A 16,579-nucleotide genomic window follows, 5' to 3' on the forward strand; every position below is an offset into this window, starting at 1 on the left:
TAGAGATTGGGTTGATTTGTTATTAAGTTTAATATTTTAAATAAATATTTTATAAAAAAATATAATTTTATATATTTTATGAAATTAAATCTCATTTAAAATAAATAAATAAAACTATTAAACATAACTTAGAGACATTTCATCCTTTAGTAATGGAAAGGGTTGTTGACAACTAGCTTATGACACCGCATTGATGACCCCTTAGGGACCTTTGTACAAAGACAATTTAGACTATAAGAACTCGTGAATCTATAGGCTAAACTTTACCAGTAGATTCCCAAAATAAATAACTAGACAGAATGACTTTGATTACCTATATTATAGGACCCTAACACACAGTATTATTGAGCATCGTATACCACTAAAGGAAGGTGTTAAACCTTTTAGACAGAAGCTCTGACATATCAATCCTCTTCTACTTCCCCCCATTGTAAAGGAAATCAAGAAGCTCCTTGATGCTAAAATAATTTTTCCCTTAAGTTATTCCAACTGGGTGGCCAATTTGGTTCTAGTTAGGACGAAGAATGGCACAATTAGGTTGTGTGTATATTTTAGAAACCTAAATCGATCTTCACTCAAAGATAATTACATGTTGTTGAAAATGGATAACATCCTTCAGCGAGTTGTAGATTCAACCTGCATCTCAATGATGGATGGATTTTTTGGGTATAATTAGATTATTGTCCATAAGGGTGATATGTATAAAACAACTTTCACTACCCCTTGGGGAACCTTTATGTATCAACATATGCCATTCAGGATGATGAACACGAGAGCTACTTTCCAGAGAGAATTGGACATTGGCTTCGCCGACGAAAAGGATAACTTTATAGTCATCTATTTGGATGTCATGACGGTCTTTTCCTAAAGCAATAAGCTGCATTTAAAACATCTAGAAACCTTTTTTTCAAAAATGTCAGAAATATGGCTTGTCCTTGAATCCAAAGAATTCATTTTTCACTATCACTGAGTGCAAGTTATTAGGGAACATTACTTCTCAACATGGGGTCAGGATTGACCCAGAAAGAGTATTGGCTATTCAAACAATCCTGCTTCCTCGTACCAAGAAAGAGGTACAATCCTTCTTGGGAAAAATTAACTTTCTCTGCAGATTCATCCCCAATTTTGCTAAAATTGTAAAAATATAACTATAATTCTCAAGAAAGGTAATGACATTAAATGGAGCGAGGAAGCGAAGCATTCCTTTGATAGAATTAAGTAAGCTACAATGAAAGCACCAGTTCTTATCAGTCCCGATTATAAAAAGGATTTTTTCATTTTCCCTTTCACCTTTGTACACACTATAGATGTTGTTATTCTACAGAAGAACCAACAAGACTATGAGCGACCCATAGTTTTTTTTAGCAAAGCTCTCCAATCCTTAGAGCTCAAGTATAACATTATCGAAAAGCAGGCTTATGATTTGTTCAAAACATTGAAGGCATTTAGGGAATACATCTTACCATCTAGGTCTATTGTTTACCTTCCCCACCAGATAGTAAAGGATATTTTGTTGCAACACGACACTAAAGGTAGATGAAGAAAGTGGATAGCGAAAATCCAAGAATATGACCTAGAACTAAAACCCATTAAAATCGTAAAAGGTTAAGGATTAGCCAAATTATTGACATAAGCACATTTTGATGCATTGGGAATTAACCATTATACTCTTATGACACCAACTGAAGAAGAGCAGGATAAGCAATCATGATTGTTGCTACCTCATTCAAATCATACCACAATCAGCCCAGACTTTGCCTCGCCTGAGTGGTATAAGGACATTATTAGCTATCTGCAAACTCTTCAGTTGCCTAGTCACGTGAGTAAGTCTGCTTGATGTTCTTTAAAATTAAAAGTTGTAAATTATTGTATAATAGGTGGTAGATTATGTCAGAAAGATCCAGTAAGCATCCTTCTCAACTGTACATTACTTGCAAAATTTGATTACTTGAACACTCAATACCATAATGGTGTGTCTGGTGGCCATTTTGCATGGAAGGCCACCGCTCATAAGATCCTCAAAAGTGGCTTGTATTGGCCCACGCTATTCAACGATGTGAATAAAAAATTGGGAGCTTGTCATCAATGCCAATTTTTTGCTAGCAAGCCGAAGTTGGTTTCCTTACCTTTAAAGCCTATCATAACTGAGGGCCCTTTTCAACAGTGGGTGTTGGACTTTATTGGTGAAATTCATCCCCCTTCTAGTAGCAAACATCGCTAGATTATCACGGCCACCGACTATTTCACTAAATGGGTCAAGGCCATTCCATTGAAGAAAATCAATGATAAAGTTCTACTGGATTTCCTAAGAGAGAATATATTCTCACGTTTCGACTGCCCACGAAAAATCATTGTGGATAATGCTAAGCCTTTTTGCTAAACAACCTTTGAGAGCTTCTTTGATAACTACGAGGTCACACTTGTTCATTCGACAACCTATTATCCACAAGGAAATCAACTTGTCAAATCAACCAATAAAAACATTATGAAAATCTTAAAGAAATCCTTTCATTCAAAGAAGTGAAACTGGCATGTAGCATTAAAATATCTTGTATGGGTACTTAGGATAAGCATGAAGAAGTCCATTGGCACCTCCCCTTTTCAATTAGTTTATGGTTTAGATGTTGTTTTTCCTCTTTATCTTAGTATTAAAGTCATGAAAAAATTACAAGAGATAAATGAAGAACCCAATGTCTTCCAAGGACAAATCAATAAAATGATCCATTTACATCAAGAAACGGAGCAATTTATGAGAGGATAAATATGCACCAAGCTAAAGTCAAACAATTGTTTGACAAACATGCCAAATATAGGACTTTCCTCCCTGGTGATTGGGTTTTGAAGTGGGACAAGAGGAATGAAGAGCCAGGTAAACATGGGAAATTTGATAATTTATGGCTCAGACCTTTTGTCACTGACCGAGTAGAAGGCGAGAATTATTTCTCCCTTAATAATTTTGAAGGTGAAGAGGTTGGACATGTTCTTAATGGCCATTTTCTAAAGCATTACCTCACCTATTAAGTCATTTCGATTTGATAAAAAAAAATGCATGTATATAAGTGCATATTCTTAAAACTAACAGAAAAACAAAATAAAAAATAAAAGATAAAAATAAATAATAAGTATACATATCATGTGCCACATAAAGTAAATCTATAACTAATGTCTTCATAAACTACATTGCAACCTCTATGGCTGCATTTAACCACCAGAGATAGGTTTTGTTGGTTTTTTAATATGGCATCTAAGACTTGTTCTCGAAACCTTACTAATGCCATTATACAGTCTCTAGAAGTCCATAACATAGCCACACACTTTTAAATCCTTTACGATCCTTCATGTTGTTGTGATTCTTAATTTTAGGTTGTTAATGATTTTTTCTCCTCCTTCAAAGATAGTTCCACCACTACATTGTTCTTTGGATTTATAGCTAATCCTTCTTGGGGCGGGGTATGTTGATATCTCCATCGGGGCTATGAATGCTCGCTAGCAGTGGAGCAAGGTCAGTGGTACTAGTTTTCTAGTGTGTTACTTACCAACTTCCTTATATAATGACTTTCACAGGGTATGCTAGCGGCTCCGTCAGAGCTATGGATGCTCGCTGGAAACGGAGCGACGCTAGTGGAATTGGTTAATCTGAGTGTGATATCTCCCCTTTGTGCTTCACAAGAAAATCTAATTCTAAAGCACTAAGCAAACTTATGTTTTAATTGTCTAAATAAGGCACATGTGAAGACATAACTACAAGGTCAAACAAGTCGAATAACAAATATTTATCGTAAGGCAGTGAATGGCTCCACCAGGGCTATGGATGCTCATTGGCAGCAGAGCGACATTTGGTGTCAATTACCATGAAGGGGTGTTCTTAAAAAATCTTATGTTTAACCTATTTTTAGCCTAAAAATTATTTACCACAGAGCATGATGTGTTTCCTGATATATTTGAATCACATGAGTCATATTTTACTTTCGGCTGACACTAATTCCATTTTCCCTAACTAATATAACTAACATGGTCTCACTTGCCTTATTACTTGACTTATTTGGACTTTTTGTAGACTATCATGCAACCATACATTGCATAGTTGTTTCTCTTCTACACATGTATAAAGGAGAGTAAAATGGATTATAAATGAATATAAGAAAGTACTATATTTACATAATAAAGAGAAGAAGAAATAGAATAGATGTCTCGCTTAACAAAATTATACTCTTCACCTCCATTGTTAACTCGAGATCATTGAATCATTCAAAATAAAACATGTCCCCTGTAAACAAATAATACTTTGTTCATATTTTAATTCCTTGACAGACAATAAGCATAGTATACTTTAAGTCCAAAACGCATAATTCACTAAGGTATTTAAACAATATGCTTATAAAGGTTAACAATATTTACAAGTTTTACAAAATAAATACTGCAAGCATAGTCCCTTATTTACAGAGCAACTTAATAACAAAAATCTATCAATCTGACAATTCAACTACGCCTACCCTCAAATTATCTAAATCTGCCTCTCTTGTACACACCTCCTTAACCGTATTGTAAATTCCTAATAGGAGAGCCAATTTGTCTTCAATCCTTGTCACACATACCTCCATTGCTTCCATCAAACGTAGTAACCAATCTAATTTCCCATGGAGGGTTTCACACCCCACGTCGCATTCGCCTAGAGCATCTCCCATTTTTTGAAGCACAGAGCTAATTCACATTAGAACTATTGTGGATAACAGTTTAAGTTCGAAGGGTGGCAATTTAGTTATACCGATTGTAATCATTTTGGGACTTTTCCATAATTGACTCATTAACTTTTCATATCGCATCTCCAATCTCTCATTCGTTACTTAGCCCATGCGAAATATGTACTTGTATGGAGCTTTCCCATCCAATAACTTGTCGTCATCATTCTTAAAGACACTCCCCAACCCAACGAAAGGCACTCAATCTACATTCTTTATCCTCTGCAAGGGAGTATCATCCCCATATGGAGCATGTTATTATCAACTAAACTCACCCCCTAACCCCCCAAAGAAATAATTTTAAGTTATATAAGTGCCATTTTTAATATCTATTTAAATCATGAGAGCTTGGTATCAAATGCACAAATATCATGTTCAATCACGCACTTTCTTAAAATTAACAGTTCAAAACAGCCCATCAGGCCATGACTTGATATATTTTAACCACCTGACTATCCCCAATGAGCATAAGTTTTTATCAGCTTTTCGGTGATCAGACTGTTTGGCGCATAATCAATGTACGAAGTTACCCCATCACTTATGAAGATGTGTAGGAGTTAAGCCCCAAGTATTCACCCAATGTATCATAGTCGTCAATTCAAAATTCATCCAATGGATATCAGGTTACGTCAGGTCCAAACACGCTAGGATGATAACTTATTTTCCTGACCCAATGTGATCCCAATCGCTCATCTCACACGCATCAACGACCATAGAGCCTTGACTTGCACAATGTTTAATTCAGTTGATCTGCCCAATGGATGGGACCCTTACTCAGTCCTCGAGCTCACCAACTATAATGTGACAGTTGTCATATTTCATTAATTAATGTCCTAACCTAATTAAAACTTAATTATGCTAAATTTTCGTTATTCACTTGTGCTTCTTCCTTTCCCCTTGCATGTCATTTGGAAAATTGTGAGTATAAGATTGAGACTGAAACATTATTATTGCTAACCAAGTAAGCTCTTCTCCATCGTTCTCACTTTTTATCCGACCGCCCATTTAGTTATAGGAGTAAAAAAATGTCAGAATTGTCGTTCAAAGAGGTCTCAGTAAATCAATTAGTCGGTGTCAGGGATACCCGGACACATCTAATAGATGTCCTTACTCTAAAGAGAAACTTGAATTCCTCTTCGAATATCTCTAATGAAGACCTGTGTCTTTTGAGATTGGGGGTTTTAGCTGCTACATTGCACCTTATCCATTTCGACCCAGAATCCATTCTCATGCTTGCCAAGCATTTTGAACCTGAATGTCAAGTTTTTATTTAGCCCTTAGACCGTAAGGTCTTTCCCAAGCTCAATGAGGGATTTGTTTATAAAACTCTTAGTATCCCAACTTCGGGAATCAACATAACATATGAGGGATTGGACCAAAAATTCATCACCTGGCCTGAAGGGAATAAAATTGAGTTTTTCAGAGGTCTATTGCAAAATCCTAACCCCAAGTTAAAATTACAATTCCTTACACATACCAATTTGTTGAAACCCCTGTACCAAACCTTGACATCCCTATTCTCTTTTATTTTGGGGATAGCAAATGATTTAAAGATAGATGAGTATATATTTGCAACTATTTGGCTCATTACCCTCAAACTAGACTAGCAAATGATCAATTTTTTGAGATATTTATCCAGGCTATGACAATCAACCTTTCTACTACTATTCCATTTAGCTCATGTCGCCACTGCACATAATTAGTCCATTTAATCTTATTTACCCTTCATATTTCTTATCTACTAAACTCATCATAGATATTAAGGTGAGAATGGTAAAGAAAAGGAGAATTGGTTGATTTGGAATGAAATTTTTTATGATTGATTAAAGGTCACAAAGTAGGACCTTTGTTGTTTAGCTATGCAGGGCGAGGAATCTATTTCACCATCTATAATGGTTAACCATCTCTGTAGAGATTTCACCATTCTAGCCAGAATCAATAAGATGATACAAAATCTTCCCACGACACGCTGTCATATTAGATCTCATCTGACAGTGGCGATAACAAAGTATAAAAGCATGCCTTGGCTACCAGAGACAGATTGCGATCAAATTGCTAAGGTTAGAAGGCTCATAAACCGGACCATTATTTTGGAGCAAGTGTCTTCGACCACTCAAGTTTCTCAACCTATTCAACTGATGCAATCGGTCACCGATCAGCTTGAGGACTAGAGTGAAATTCCCTTGATCACAACTTAGACACATGTAGTGAGAATGTGCAGAGCTTAAATTTCCTCTCCCATGATTACGTCGAAGAGATCTAAAGGGTCAAAGCCACAGAGGCAATAATGATGTTTTAATTTGTTTACTTATAGTTTAAGTTATTTAAATTTTAATGCGACATTGATTAAGTTTGAGACAATTATTTCCAAATAGTTACTTATATTATTATTATTTAAAACCTTGTTTCATGTAATGGAGGGGTTGTTTAAAGAAGAACCAATTTTTTTTTATGGATATGATTGTACATGATACATTGATCTTCATCGCTTGAATGAGATAAATTTGCATTTTTGACAAATTTCCTTTTTTGTATTTGTGTTTGTTCCTAACAGTGTAAAAAAACTTTTTGCAAGACTTGTTCCATGTTTAGTAGTTTCATTTTAATTCGGTCTCTTCATATTCTGATATCTATATTATCAAATTGAGTGATTGCAATATCTTGTAATTGATTGAAGAATAGTTTCAGAAGCCTACCTCTTGGGCTAACATCAATCTTTTGAATTATGTATTTTCAAAATGTCAGGTTTTTCTTTATCTATAGTGCGTGGAATATTTTTTGTGTTTGAGATATTATTGAAGTTCTATAATCATTATACTCTCATGTTGATCTTAATGCTTTGATGATTCTGATATTTACTATGAGTATCATTAACTATTGTGGAACCGTCTCAAGAAAGAAATAATAATCGCACATGTTGTGTTATTTTCACATAGTATCATTTAGTCCATTTGTTGATTCTAACACTTATATTTCTTTCTATTTCATGTGTTACCTTTCTTTATTTTATTTATTTTCTATTTTGTAAAATGTTTTCAGTTATATCATTGATGCATGAGCTATATTATTCATTGATCGTTATTGATTAGAATGTCTTCTGTTAATACCGTATTGTCACTACAACGTCTTGTTTAATCATTATCTGTACCTATTCTATTTGCATTTTAAACATTATACAAATATAGTTAGGGATACCTCCTATGGTGCGTAGTGGTCAGCTTAAGACACCTAAAGCGGGAGGATTTAAAAGTCCTCAGTGAATGTGTTCTTTTAGTTGTTTTAACTAAGGGACAATTTGAGAACCAACATCGTTCACTGTCAAATATTGGTATCCCAACTTAGCAGTGTATTGACCTCTTGTATAATTATACACCCATACCCATTCATCATTACCTTCCCCAATCCTAATGTGAGCATAATTAAGTTATGAAATATATAAAGCCCAGTGATCATGTTAGATTTCTTTAAGGCATAGGTCCATCCCCGAAAGGCACACTTGTTGCAATGAAATTGAGGTGTATCCTCTTGCCCAATTCTATTTAATTTAAAAAATCCCCTCTTCTATAAAAACTCAACCAACTCATATGGAATAAAAATGTTTGGATTACACCCAACTATAAAATCCTTACCAATTTAGACCCTAGATTGAGACCTGACATGGTAAGCAAGATGTAAGTCTACTACAAAAAACGTGCAGGAGACTACCCTCCATTGGTTAGAGGAATTTGTGGGTGCCTAATAGGACGAGTGTAACCAATCCCATATAGACCTGGGTGTAATGTTCTTACCTATTAGAATCGCCTCCATAAATTATTGCTTATGAGAAGAATTCAGAATAATTTTCATGTCGTTTCTTTCCCAAAATCAAATATATCTTTGAGCCCCCATTCTCCGTGATCCTTGGGGAGAGAATTCTGGGACTAATTAACACGATGTTCCCCCAAATATTCCTTTGAAATATTCCATAAATAGTTGTAAGCCATCTTTCAAATTATATTTAGGATGATTTTTGGAATAAGCACCAATAAATGCCAATAAACTAGAATTGCCTCCAAAGCTGACTTGATGAGAACTAGACATCCCCCATCGACAACTAGTGTTTGCACCGTAGATATATCTCATTTTCCATGTTATCCTATAACAATTTCTGGTCTGTGCTATCGTATTTAGTTGGCTTAAGATTGTATACCAAATATTTGAACCATCATTTAAAGTGTGACACTGATAACTAAAAATCTCCAACACATGCCTTCTAATTCCATCCATAAAAGTCTAGAAAATATATAGTATATTTCTCCATGTTTACCATCATCTTTGCATCATTAAGGAAGTTTCTAATGTTCCCTTTAAAATATTCACCTTTAAGAATGTTGCAACAACAAAATAATAGGACATTGTCCACAAGTAATAGGAGTATGGGATGAAAGTTTTGACCCATTGGGATTCCTTGTATAAACTGAGATTGTTTAGCTTTAATTATCAGCTTGCGAATACCCTTCATTATAAGAAGAAATGTGTATGAAGGTGGGCCCCATCGAAGACTTGTAGTTGGCCTACAAAAAATCGAACTTGCATTTTTAGTTAAAATTGAGAATAATGAGGATATGACACAACCTATAATCCATTTCACCATATGCAAATCAAATTCAATATGTATCAAGAAATTTTTTTAAAAGGTCCATGAGACCTAGTCATAAGCCTTTGAAAGATCTAGCTTCATGACTATCAGGGATCCTTTCTACAGTTTAATTGAATATGCCCCTTCTTGACTAAACCAATTGCTTCATGTATCAAACTACCTCTAAGAAAATCAAATTGCTTATATAAACCCCTAGGATGAAGCCTTTGTGTGTAATGTACGTATCTTGTTTAGGCTTGTGAGTTGGGGACTATTTTGCATCGTATGTGCCCATGTACATATGTGTTCAAATCAATGTGTTTATGTTCATGTGTTTTTTTAGGCTAGTTCCTATGTGATTCTAGTTCGATGAGCCTATGTGCTAAAAGGCCAACAAGCCTTGCTATGTAAACTTGTGATGATCCAGGTGTATATTGGTGGCCACCCACCTATTCCATTTGGACCCCCACCATTGTTTCTTTCATTTTTTTTCTGTTTGCTTATTTGTAGCACAATTTGCTATTTTTGGCAATTTTTCGGGTCTTGAACTTCTGGAGCCGTGTTGAGGCCCTAAACGACGTTTTTTTTGGGGAAAATCACACCCACCATGGGTTATATACCCATTTTAGTCATTCAAAATTTGTAGTCGTCGGATAGATCTTTCTAACGAGGTATTGTGTGTGTCAAACAACAATCATATGCCAAAGTTACGACCGCGGGAAGTCGATGTACGAATTTACCCAAACGGGGCCCATAGTTGGGCACTTCATCTCCCAGGGTTAGGTTTTGGATGTTTAGGGTTTTTCATTGTTTCTCAATAATAAATAGGCCTTCGAGCCTCATTGTAACACAGTTTAGAGGCATGTAGCCACCACATCTCTTCTAAGAGATACGCTACCATTGCCCAAGCTAGTTTATTTCCATTTTGTATGTAAGCATATTTAAGTTCTTTGGTATTAATGAAATGAAATGTTATTTCTGTTGCATCTCTATATTTATGGTTATATATGTAATTTGTTGCGTTCCTGTTTAAATTCGGATCAGCAGTATCAAAGCAGTTTGCTCTTTCTTTGTTTTTCTTTGCATGTCCCCAACGAGGTCGGGATATAAAGAGTTAGGGATTGAACTAGTCGAACCTTTGCAAGACCAGCCTCGCAAATCCCGATGACCTCCCATGGCAGATGAAAATAAAGACGAGGGGGTAGGATATCCTATCAAAATCTTGTTCGAAAAAGCCCTCGAATGACAAAGGAATACGACTTTGTCCAGATCCTTCAGCGGCTACCTAGGGCGACACATCTACTTCCAGAAGCTACTCTAGAAGTGCCACACCCTTTAGGGTACAAGCTAACTTTGAAATTCCCATATTTTAGGTTCAAATAGATGCAGATGTTGTAGATAAATGGTTAAATCTATTAGAAGGATATTTTTCTATTCATGATTTTTCGAGTCGGGAAAAGATCACTTTTGCACTTCTCAAAACCGCCCCCCACGTCAAGGAGTGGTGGGAAACCTATTGCAAGCAGAAGGATGAAAGTACGACCTCATTGTTTTCAGCGCACCCACTTGGAATCCATTTTGGGATTCCATCAAGGAGCAGTACTACCCTGTCGAAATCTAGGAGGATAAATACATAAAGTGGACCATGCTGCGGCAAGGAAGGGACTAAGACGTGCCAGAGTTTACCAACATTTTTCATGCCCTTTGCACAAAGTTGGGTATCAAGGATTCTGAGCGGAATTTTGTACTCAAATATCGTGGTTTCCTACATAGATACATCTAGGATGAGATGGAGTTTGTGGACATCTCCCCACTTGGCACGACATACCGATGCACTGTCAAGATCGAGCAGAAGTTTAACCAAAAGAAGCAAGATGTTGGATCTGTGAATTCGAAGAACAAAGGACAAAGCCAAGGCAGGGTGACCCAAGACAACCCGTCGAAGCTGCAAGAAAAGAAATCCACCACAAATTTAAAGGACACAAGAAAGTGGTGTGAGTTCCATTGTTGCCCCACTCACAACACAAGTGAGTGTCAGACCAAGCAGTCGTTGGTGGCATCTTTTCCACTCACAAATGTGTGTGAAGGGTTCGTTGTTGCAATTCATTGTCAATAGTGGTAGCCAAAAGAACCTCATTTTAGCAAGGGTTGTGAAGTTGTTGGGCCTACTGACCATACCACACCTGCAACCATCCAACATTAGGTAGCTTCACCAAGGATGATATCTTTGAGTCATCCAACAGTGCTGTGTTCCCTACATCATTAATCCCTTCACAAATGAGGTATTTTGTGATGTTGCTCCTCCTGACGTTTGTGATGTATTATTAGGACAACCATACTTGTGGAAGCGACATGTTGTATATGAGTCTAGACCTCGCTTTATTATTATTTCTTTGGGTAATACATTATACAGGATACCAAAGGTAGTTGCGCCTACCACCATATCTTTGATAAGTGCAAAGCAATGCAATAAGATCATTTCACAAACCAGGAAATTTATTCTCTTTTTGGTTCACTCGCAAAGTAAGGGGAAGAGTCTAACCACATCCATGGCCCCAGGGAAGGGTTCCTCTACACAACAGAAGCAGGTGGATATAGCCATGGAAGAATACAAAGACATCTTCTCCTCACCCACAGGGGTACCCTTACACTGTTAAGCCAAGCATTCATTTGATCTAACTCCCATAGCACCTCTATTCAACAGGTCGATATATCCCTGCTCCATTGTGAAAAATGCCAAGTACAAGCAGTGACATGATCAACATCAGGTGCCACACAAATTTTAGGTGGGCAATAAAGTTTGGTTGCATTTGCAGAAAGAACGCCTTACCGGAGCCCATCAGAAGCTTATACCACTCTGATATGGTCCTTACACCATTACCAAGGTTGTGGGAGACAATACTTTGGAGCACAACATTCCCCCATTCCTTGGATTTCACCCAATGTTCAATATGGACCACCCTCGACCATGCTTCCCACCATTACTAGACACATTAGAGATTGCAGAACAACTCACCAAGGACCAATTTCAGTAGAAGTTTCCTCATCTCATGGAGGAACTCAACGCTTTGGGGACCATTGCTTCCTAGGGGGGAGGAATGATCTAGGTGGATATTAGTGTCCACCCACCTATTCCATTTGGACCCCCACCATTGTAGTTTTTTCAGGTCCTGAACTTTTGGAGCCGTTTTAAGGCCCTAAACGATGTTTTTTTGGAAACCCCCCTAAAATGTTGTAGTCCTCGGATAGATATTTCTAATGAGGTATTGTGCACATTAAACAGAGGTTGTATGCCAAAGTTACGACCCTGAGAAGTTGATGTACCAATTTACCCAAATGGGGCCCATAGTTTGGCGCTTCATCTCCTAAGGTTAGGTTTTTGGATGTTTAGGTTTTTTCGTTGTTTCTCAATAATAAATAGGCCTTCAAGCCTCATTATAATACAATTCAAAGGCATGTAGCTTCCACATCTCTTCTCATAGATAAGATACCATCGTCTGAGCTAGTTTATTTCCATTCTATATGTAAGCATATTTCAGTTCTTTGATATTAATGAAATGAAGTGTTATTTCTGCTGCATCTTTGTATTTATGGTTATATTTGTAATTTGTTACGTTCCTATTTGAATCTGGATCATGTGATAACATGAATAGTAATAAAATGCACCATTGTTGCAAACTAAGTCTAATAATAGAGTATAAGGGGCTAAGACTCTATGAGTGGGAAAAGGGGTTAAGGGATAAGTGATGAGGGGCTTGAGATCACAGGTCTAATCCTTTATTAAAATACACCCTAGTAAAAAGGGCACCTGTTTTTATCCTTAGTCCATAAAGTGGCTTTCTTGAGTGTGATTTGTTAAAAAATGGACATGAACATTAAAGTGAGAGTTTTAGTGTTATTTGATGCCATTATATCATGTTAATTGGGGGGAGGTGACATAACTCCTTAAGGCAAAAGAAGGGGTAACTCTGTGACATGATTGGTTCCTAGTAAAGTCCTAGGTGGATTTGTAAAAAGGGAATAGGATTCCTCGGTGTGAGGTTAAAAAGGTACTTGTAGACTCTCGAGGGTGGTTGGAACTCTTAGAAGCCACAAGGCTCTAAGACATCCTTGGTTTTCCTAGGTTGGGAACCCCATAAGAGTAGTGGAACAACTCAACGGACTATAGGTGTAAATAACAGGTGGCGCTACCTTGGATTATGTGAGCTGATGGGGGATGAGAGAATGTTGGGGTTTGGTACCTAGACCCTGTCTATGTTCGGTATTGCTTATGTACCATAATTGGATTTAGGTAAGCCTTTGTGCTTGTTAAGTCAAATCCTCAACTCGGGCGTGTTTAAAATGTAGCAAGAAAATATAATTTTGACTTTTCCTTGGTCAAACTAGATTAAAATTCGAATTTCTATTTCAGCAGAATACTTGGAGGTGGTTAACTGAGGTGACATGGCTCTTGTCACTGAGTTAGCTCAATAAATTCAAGTTGGGGAAGCTTGAGTTTAGTTCTACATTATTGATTGATAATTTGTAACATCCATTTAAGTTAATATGAGTTATTGTCACTAGTTCTAACTATCAGAAGAACTAGTGGAGGTCAAGCTATGGAAGTAGAACTTCAACTAGACTCAGTGATCAACTAGTTAGCTGATCAGTCAACCCAAAATAATTATTGCATGCATAAAATTTGAGTTACCAAGTTGAGATGGAGATTCCAAGGCAGTGTACTGTCAGTGGTAGCATATTGCCATGTGTACAGGTGGTGCATGCAATCAAAGATTGACCTAAGTTTATTGCATAATTCCTCGATGTGAAACTCCTAAAAAATAGGGGAAATTTCATAAGGGAACCATGCAAGGAAATAAGAGCTTAGGAAGGCTTAAAATTGGCTAGGTTTCGTGCCATTTTCAGTTAGTCAGGCAAAGGGACAGATTATACACTTGCAGGGTATGCTCAAGCTTGAGCAAACATTGTATTTCTTCTTTAGTCTCTGATTAATGAATTAATGCAATATACATAGTAAGGGGTTTTGAGCAGTTTCTTTCCCCTAGATAAATCTTTGTGCATGTGTGATGTTTCCTTTTCCATGTCTATGATTATTGTTTTAGATGGTGAATTAACTTTCACAAATCAGTAGAATAGCTTCAAGTTTTGTGATTTAGTAAACTTTCATGAGAAGTATTGAATCTACATTTTAATTTCTACATTGTATCAAAATTGGAATCACTATAGAGTAGAATTTTGAAGTTGTCTTTGCAGGAGGTTCAAGGATGCAGATCAGTGTTGCAGTTTTTCTTCAGGACTAAAAAGATGGATTTCAATGGACTAAGGCTCGAGTATGCCCTCGAGGGAAGCTAGAATTATCATGGAAGGACCACATAGAAGCAATAATGGAGCATAATGGGTTGAAGGAATTCATTGATAATGATATTCCAAAACCAACAGCATCTGATGCAAGGGATCTAGCAGAATGGGAGAAGTATGTTGCTAAGGTGAGGAGGGAGGATCATATTGGAGGGAGTACGAAACCATATTGTCTCTAGTCTCCACGGGAAAGAGACTCTATATGCAATGTGGCAAGCGCTGACAATTTTTTTCCAAAATAGTAGTGACCACAAGAAATTGACATTCAAGGACAAGCTTCAAAATATCAATATGCAGAGGAACAAGACCATTCCGTAGTACTTGAGCAGGTTTACACAGTGTCGTGATGAACTTTTTCAAGTTGGTGTTATTGTAGCAGAGGATGATTTGGTGAGCCTAGCCCTTTTACACCTTCCCAGGAGCTGGCACAACTACAAATATTCAGTGAATGGGAGGGAGAAACTACCAGATTGGGAATGATTGTGATCAGATTTGGTACATGAGGATATAAGGCAAAATACCAGAGACAAGACTTCATCCAAGGGCAAGGATGAGGAGAATCACGCCTTGGCTAGAAATGCAAAGAAATTGAAAGGGAAGAAATCCCAATCTAAAGTATAATCGGGTCAAGGGGGCAAGAAGAAAAACTTGTCCAAAATCAAGTGCTTTCACTATCATGAACTAGGACACTATGCCACGAAGTGTCCACACAAGAAGGCGAGCAAGAAGACCTTGGGAGGAGTGATAGGTGAAGCTTTAACTTCACAATTCAAGTTGGACTTCACCTTCATTGCATACATGGAAAGCACAATGATGGGTAGTGTGTGGTATCTAGATAGTGGTGTCTCATTCCCCATGATGGGGAACAAAAAAAAAAAATTAGTCATTTGGAGGAGAAGGATGTTCATATGTACATCGATATGGGAGATGATGGAAGGCATAGCATGACCGGTATTGGTACAGTTGCTTTTAAGAGGGAGTCTGGCTCCCCTCTTAGGCTCAAGGATGTGATGTTTGTACTAGGGCTGAAGAATAATCTAGTTTCCGTAGCTATGTTGGAAGACTGTGGCTACAATGTGATATTCAGCGAAGGGAAGGCTTTCTTGAGACACACTGCCAAGGGAAAAGTGAAGCAAATTGGGGTTCGAGTGAAGAACCTCTACAAATTAGATGTGGAAGACTATGCAACATTGAGCACAAAAGTAGATAAGGTGTAGAGACAAGATGTTGACGAATTATGGCATAGAATATTGGCCATTTGCATCATGGCACTTTGAGTATCATGCAACAGATTCTACAAGCCTCCCGAAAGGAGCACTAGAGCAGCGAGATACGTGCAAAGGATTTATGTTGGGGAAGTACATAAAATTCACCTTTAGTGTCGAGAAAACAAGGTGCATGCAGTCATTGAAAGGATCCATTCTGATGCATGTGGACCTTTCTCAACAACATCCACTTCCAAGCACATGTATTATGTTACATTTGTAGATGATTTCTCGCGGAATTGTTGGATCTACTTCATGCAAAAGAAAGACTAGACATTCTCCAATTTTGTTGAATTTAAAGCACTTGTTGAGAAAGAAATGAGCAAGAAGCTGAAGACTCTAAGGAACGATAATGGAAATGAGTACGTGTCGAATGAGTTAAAAAAAATTGTGCAAAGGAAGGCATTCGATGGGAGTTGACAACACCCCATAACCCACAACAAGATGGGATGGCTTAGAGGAAGAACATAAGTTTTGTGGGAGTAGCAAGGGCAATGTTACATGACCGAGGCATACCACTGTACTTGTGGGATGAAGCATGCAACACAAAGGTCTATTTTTAGAATAAGAGTCCTCACATGATTATTGGCATGAGTGCA

Source organism: Pinus tabuliformis, chromosome 1_1 (assembly GCF_031772625.1).
Source record: "Pinus tabuliformis cultivar Carrire ecotype Pingquan chromosome 1_1, CPIR1, whole genome shotgun sequence".
Lineage (NCBI taxonomy): Eukaryota > Viridiplantae > Streptophyta > Pinopsida > Pinales > Pinaceae > Pinus > Pinus tabuliformis.